Genomic DNA, 6,203 nt, shown 5'->3' with positions numbered 1-6,203 from the left:
CCCACCAAGGATGCTTTAGTTTGGAACCCAGTGAAAGCTCTCTGATGTGACCCTTCTCGGGTCCTATCTAGAACATTTTGAAACATTCCTATTTCAAAAAGCTGTCTGTTTCCTTGTCCTCTTTTAGGAGAATGTCATTGACGTCAGTGTTTCCATGCTGTTAATCATGCTTTTTGGTTTAAGATTGGTTTTATTTTCTCTTTCTGCTTTCTTTCATTCTTTCTTCCTCCCTCTATTTTATTAAATATCTTCTATGTGCCACAACCTATTCTGGATCATTTACATGCATTGTTTCTACTCCACAACAACCCTGGGAGGCTGGAATTACAATCCCATTTTACAAATGAGGAAACTGAGTCTCAGAGAGGTTGAATGGCGTTGCTGAGATCACACAGCTAAAAAGTGGCAGAGCCAGGATTCGACATCAAGTTGGTTTGGTTCAAATATGTGTGCTCTTTCCAGTCTGCCCAACCAACTCCCAACAGGATCCTTCAACACTTTCCAGTCTGAGAACCAGGCTTCCATGCTGTCATTGTCATCTTTAATTATTTTATAGTAACATTGGCTGAGTAACACTCTCTTCTACCCCCGTGTCGTGATTGGAAGCTGTTTGTACCCCAGAAAAACATGTTTTTAAATCTGATCTGTCCTGTGGGTGTAAACCCACTATAAATAGGTCCTTTTGATGAGGCTACTTCAGTCAAGGTGTGGCCCACCTCAATCAGGATGGGTCTTTTTTTTTTTTTTTTTTAAGGATAATAGATATTTATTTAGAAAAACCCCATGAGCACGTTGAACCACTTACGCTGGCACCGCGCAGCAACTGCGGCTCCTCCGCCTCTGGCCGCCTTGGTGCAGCCACCTGCAAACTGCTGGTTGGACACCAAGCCCATGGCTGTCGCCTGAGCCAGTGGCCCCGGGCTCCTGGTTGGGTGGCTGCTGTCCTCAGAGAAGTCGGGAGGCCTTACTTGGGACACTTGATTACAGATGACAAAAGCCAATAGGAATAGGGTGGTGGCGGTAGTGGGATTTATTGGATTAACATGCCTGGAAAGGTTAAGGGCAGATGTTTCAGGCATGGTTGTACCCAGAAGTTCAAACGATGTCATCAGATTTTGTTCTCTCTCTTTCTCATTTCCTTTGTGTGGCTTCATTTTCAGACATGCTCCCTTCAGGTTGTGGCAAGATGGCTCTCAGATAGCTCAGATAGCTCCAAGCCATGTGGGCCTTGTAGCAGACAAATACAGGGTTTTAGGAGGTTTTTCTACTTCATCATCCATTTCTGTTCTTCTGCAGAAGTAAGAACTGGCCTTACCTCAGTCATCTGCCCATCCAGGGGAATGCTGTATTTAGAACCCAGGTTCTATTCACTTTGCCATCCCTAGTGAATTGGCTTTTTTCCTCTTGGTCTCAATATAGCTCCAGAGGCTCCTGGCATCACCTCCTAACCAACCACTTCCAGCAACAAAAAAAAAAGTATGTTTTTCTGATGTCCCCTTTTCATTTTCATTCATCTATTCACTTATTCATTCAAAAAATATTTTTTAGCCTCTACTATGTGCCAGGCCCTGTTCAAGGTACTGGGGGTATACAGCAGTAGGCAAAATGAACAAAGCCCACACCCTCACAGGGCTTTCTGTTGGGTAGCTACACCCAGGACTCGAAGATGGAGGGTCAAAGGGAGCCTGTCACCAAACTTTCACTCTGAATTTTCTTCTCCACTAGCAGTACATAATGAGTTATGGCCATCTGCCTAGAAGTAGCTTTGAGCCTCTAAACCCAAATACCCCCCTTAGCATAATAATTCTTAACCTTTAAATTTTGAGAGAGTTCTTTTAAGATGAGGAAGCCAACCTCAGAAGTGCCTCAGGGGCTTTCCTCATGTCTTATTGGCCAGAATTTCTTCATGTGACCGTTTATAAACCAATCCCTGGTGTTCTGGTTTGCCAATGCTGCCACTATGCAGAACATCAGAAATGGACTGGCTTTTATAAAGGGGGTTTATTTGGTTACAAAGTTACAGTCTTAAGGCCATAAAGTGTCCAAGGTAAGTCATCAGCAAAGGGTACCTTCACTGAAGGATGGCTATTAGCGTCTGGAAAAACTTCTTTTAGCTCAGAAGGCATGTGGCTGGTGTCTGCTTGCTCCCAGGTTGTGTTTCAAAATGGTATTCTACAAAATGTCAGCATCAGCTTTCAACAGCTGTCTTCAAAATGGCTCTCTAAGCTGCAGCTGCTCTTAGCTCCTGCCTGAGCTTTTATAGGGCTCCAGTAAACTCATCAAGAACCACGCTGAATGGGTGGAGTCACATCTCCATGGAAATAATCTGATCAAAGGTATTACCCACAGTTGGGTGGGTCACATTTCCATGGAAACAACCTAATCCAAAGATTCCAATCTAATCAACACTAATACATCTGCCCCCACAAGATTGCACTGAAGAACATGGCATTTTGGGGGACATAGTAGATCCAAACCAGCACAACTTGCAAGGAGATTGGAACTGCCATCTGTGGTCTAGACCAATTATAATTCACTTCATGTTTCTAGGGCTCACCTCCCCAACAGCCAAGGCCAGTTAGAGGAGGAGGAAAGGGATGGATGGTGGTTGTGTTGGCAGTGAATCGGCTTCACCTGGTAGATGTTTGATCAGAGAAGCAGGACCTTTCTAAGGGATATGAATAAGGGAATCTATTATAAGGATTAGACCTTACACAGCTGTGGAAGGAGTTGGACAAATGAAAGCCTGGAAAGCGGTGGTTAGAAGATCAGAGAAAAATCACTAAGCAGTGAACATAATGTAAAGCTGGTGAGGAAGTCTATGGCAGGCTGCTGACTTTGGCCTGAAATTGCTATAGATCAACAGGGCATACAACCTGGAAGAAAAGCTGAATACAAAGTGGGTGAAAGGGGAACACACCACAGTGGTGTCCTGTTTTGTTTTGTTTTTTTTTTTTTAAGCAATTTTATTGAGATATATTCAATACCATACAATCATCCAAAGTATGCAATCAATTTTTCACAGTATCATTATATAGTTGTGCATTCTGGTGTCCTGTTATAAGAAGCTGGTGCCATGACCTCAGACTGGCATATATGCCTCATCTAGAACTCAGAGATGCTGAAGGAAAAGACTGACTGGAGGTAGAGGAGCTGTGGATTTGGCTGTGGCCCCACACTACTACATGAACAAAGAAATCAGCAAAATGTGTGAGAGCTATGATGGCACCTGGTGCTTTTCATTGACCTTCAGAGCACAATGGCTGCTGTTTCACTTCTGCCTTCCAAATCTTATGTACATTTCTTTTCTGGCTAACCCTAATCCAGAACCATACAGGAAGCATATTCTAGGAAGTGTAGTTGCAGTTTAGCTAAATTGACCCAGTATAAAACCACCACATCTGCCTTCTAATTCCTGAACCAGAATTTAACTGATGAACAGTAATTAGCCATGTGAAAGTGAAAGAGGTGGGATTTTGGGGGAGATAGTTCCAAAGGGCACCTAGGAGAAACAGATAGCTTGTGCAAAGGTATGAAGACAAACAGTATGAATTTTATGTGTGTGAGTGTGACAGGAAATGGGGGCAAGGACAAGTGATGTTAAAGATAAACTCTTAGGCAAGTTGTACAAGAAGCCTAAGCTGGGGTCTGGAGAAACTTACATATTATGTTAGGGAATTGCCTATTGAAAATGGAGAGCCATAAAAGGATTTTAAGCAGGGAAGTAAATTGTGCTCTCTCCATTTTTTTTTTAAGGTTGTAATTTTAGAAGGATCAGTTTTGTATATGTTGAAGGATGGATTTGAAAGAGGTAAGATTGGAGTCAGGAAGTACTAGTTGGAAGAGGTGTGGAGCTGACCCCAATCTGCAGTCATAGGGATGGAGAGAAAGTGAGATAATGGAGAAGTAATTAATAGTTAATACTAGGAGATCCTAATGATTGGTTAGATGTAAGAGATGAAGGAGGGGGAAAGTCAAGGATGATGTCTTGGTCTTGATTTCTAGTTTAGACAGCTTGGTGGATGTTTATATCACCATCTAAGATAGAGAACCCAGAAGGAGGAGTGGGTTTACAAAGAGAATATGGGAAGTTGAATTCCTCTGTTTCAAATCCCATTTGTTGAAGAGGGAACTAAAATGCCTGCTGTGATTATACAGAGGATGGGAGTCATTTCATATATTGTTAACCAATTATTTCCTCAGCAATATCTCTTTTGATGAGTTTTCTTGTTTTTTGTACATGCCCCATGGACTGCTCTGGTTTTTCTACTGTAGGAGATCTGAAACCTTGTACAATTTCAGCCCAGACTTGCCTTTATCCAGTGGAAGATCGGCTGAGCTCTGAGTCCACTGCTTGTTTTTCAGCACCTCATCCCAGCCTTGACATGCTGTAGCCCCTGGTCAAGTTCAGAGTTTCCATATTCCAGACTCTCCCCTCATTCTGAATGGCAGGAAAAACATTAAGACTAGTTTCTCTTTTTTCTCTGAAATAATGTTCAGGGAATTCTCTTAAGTAATTGTTATTATAACTATGATATAGAAATTATAATTGTATTATTATTATTTGCTGGAGATCTGCTACATGCCAGAAATGTGCTTGGTTCTTTACATATTTTATTACTAATCCTTATACTGGATTTATGTTTCTAAAAGATCTCTACAGCTGCAGTGTGAAGAATGGACTAGAGAGATAAGAAGATTGGTCATGAGACTAGTAAAGGTGGATGCTGCAGTAACTGAGGCAATCTGATGGTGACTTTGACTATAGTAGTGGTTGTGGAGATAGAGAGAACTGATCAGACAAGATATATTTTGGAGATATAGTGGATAGACCTTCATTCTGGCTAATTGGCTGAGTAATGATTAAGTGAATGAATAAACGAAGACAAATGAAGGAATGATCTGGTCTGCTTTCAGCATTTATATTTATGTTTATATGTATATGTTATATCTTTCTGCTAAACTCTATTGCAATCTCCTTTGAAAGCAGGAGCCAAGTCTTGTACTTCTTTGTGTCCTCCCTCCATACACCCTTACCTATCACCCATGATGTACCCTGAGAGGTAAGCACCATGGTAGCCCCATTTCTTAGGCAGGAAACTAGGGCTTTAAGAAGCTATGAATCTTCCAAAATAACTGACTTCGTTTTCAACAGGGTATGGAGAATTTCAAGCATCAGGGGGCTCTCAAAAACAGCAGTGGAGGTTATGGTGAAAGCCATTTAGGAGGAGATTGATATACAGACTAAAGGCCAGATAGTTTGAAGGAGAGCATAGGGAAAGAGAGAGCTGGGAGGAGCCTTCTTAGGATCAGAACAAATATCAAACACTTATCTTCCAGAACTATTCCTTCAAAGGATCCTGAATTTCATTGGATTAATCTGTAGAGCAATTTATGCCCCAGGGCATTGTTGAAAACAATAGAGCAATTAGTCTGTAATTAGTGGAGCTTGACACCTGGATATGGTCAGGGAACGAGACAAAGAGAGACCTGATAAAACCACTGTCATCCCAGAGTAGCTGGGGGTGTATACAAAGCTGTGCCTCCATGAGGAGAAACATCAGAGGTTAACACTCTGGAGTGGGGGGTGGGGGTGGGGGAGAAATAGACAACTAAAATAATCCAGCCAGTCACTAAACAAAAAAAACAAGCAAATAACAATAACAAGCCCCAGAATGGGGGACCAGTACCCAGGGTTGCCACACTATATTAACCAAAATGTCAAGTTTTCAACAACAACAACAACAAAAAATTGTGAGAAATGCAAAGAAATAGGAAAGTATCACACATACACTGAGAAAAAATTTGGGCAAAAGAAACTGCATGTGAGAGTAAGCAGATGTCAAATTTAACAGGAAAAGACTTCAAAGTAGCCATTAAAAATATGTTCATAGAACTAATGGAAACCATGATTAAAGAAGTAAAGGAAGCTATGTGGACAATGTTACATCAAATAGAGAATATCACTAAAGAAATAGAAACTGTAAAAAAGAACCAAATAGAAATTCTGGAGCTGAAAAGTACAATGAATGAAATAAAAAATTCACTAGAGGGGCTTAACAGTAGATTTGAACTGGGAGAAGAAATAATTGGTGAACTTGGAGATAGATTGTTAGAGATTATGCAATCTGAAGAAGAGAGAAAAAAAGTGAGGAAAAATAAACAGAAATATGGGACACCATCAAGTGTACCAACATTTGCAT

This window comes from Choloepus didactylus, chromosome 6 (assembly GCF_015220235.1).
Source record: "Choloepus didactylus isolate mChoDid1 chromosome 6, mChoDid1.pri, whole genome shotgun sequence".
NCBI classification, from domain to species: Eukaryota; Metazoa; Chordata; class Mammalia; order Pilosa; family Megalonychidae; genus Choloepus; species Choloepus didactylus.
The sequence above is the reverse complement of the archived record's forward strand: the minus strand, read 5'-3'. Positions refer to the sequence as shown.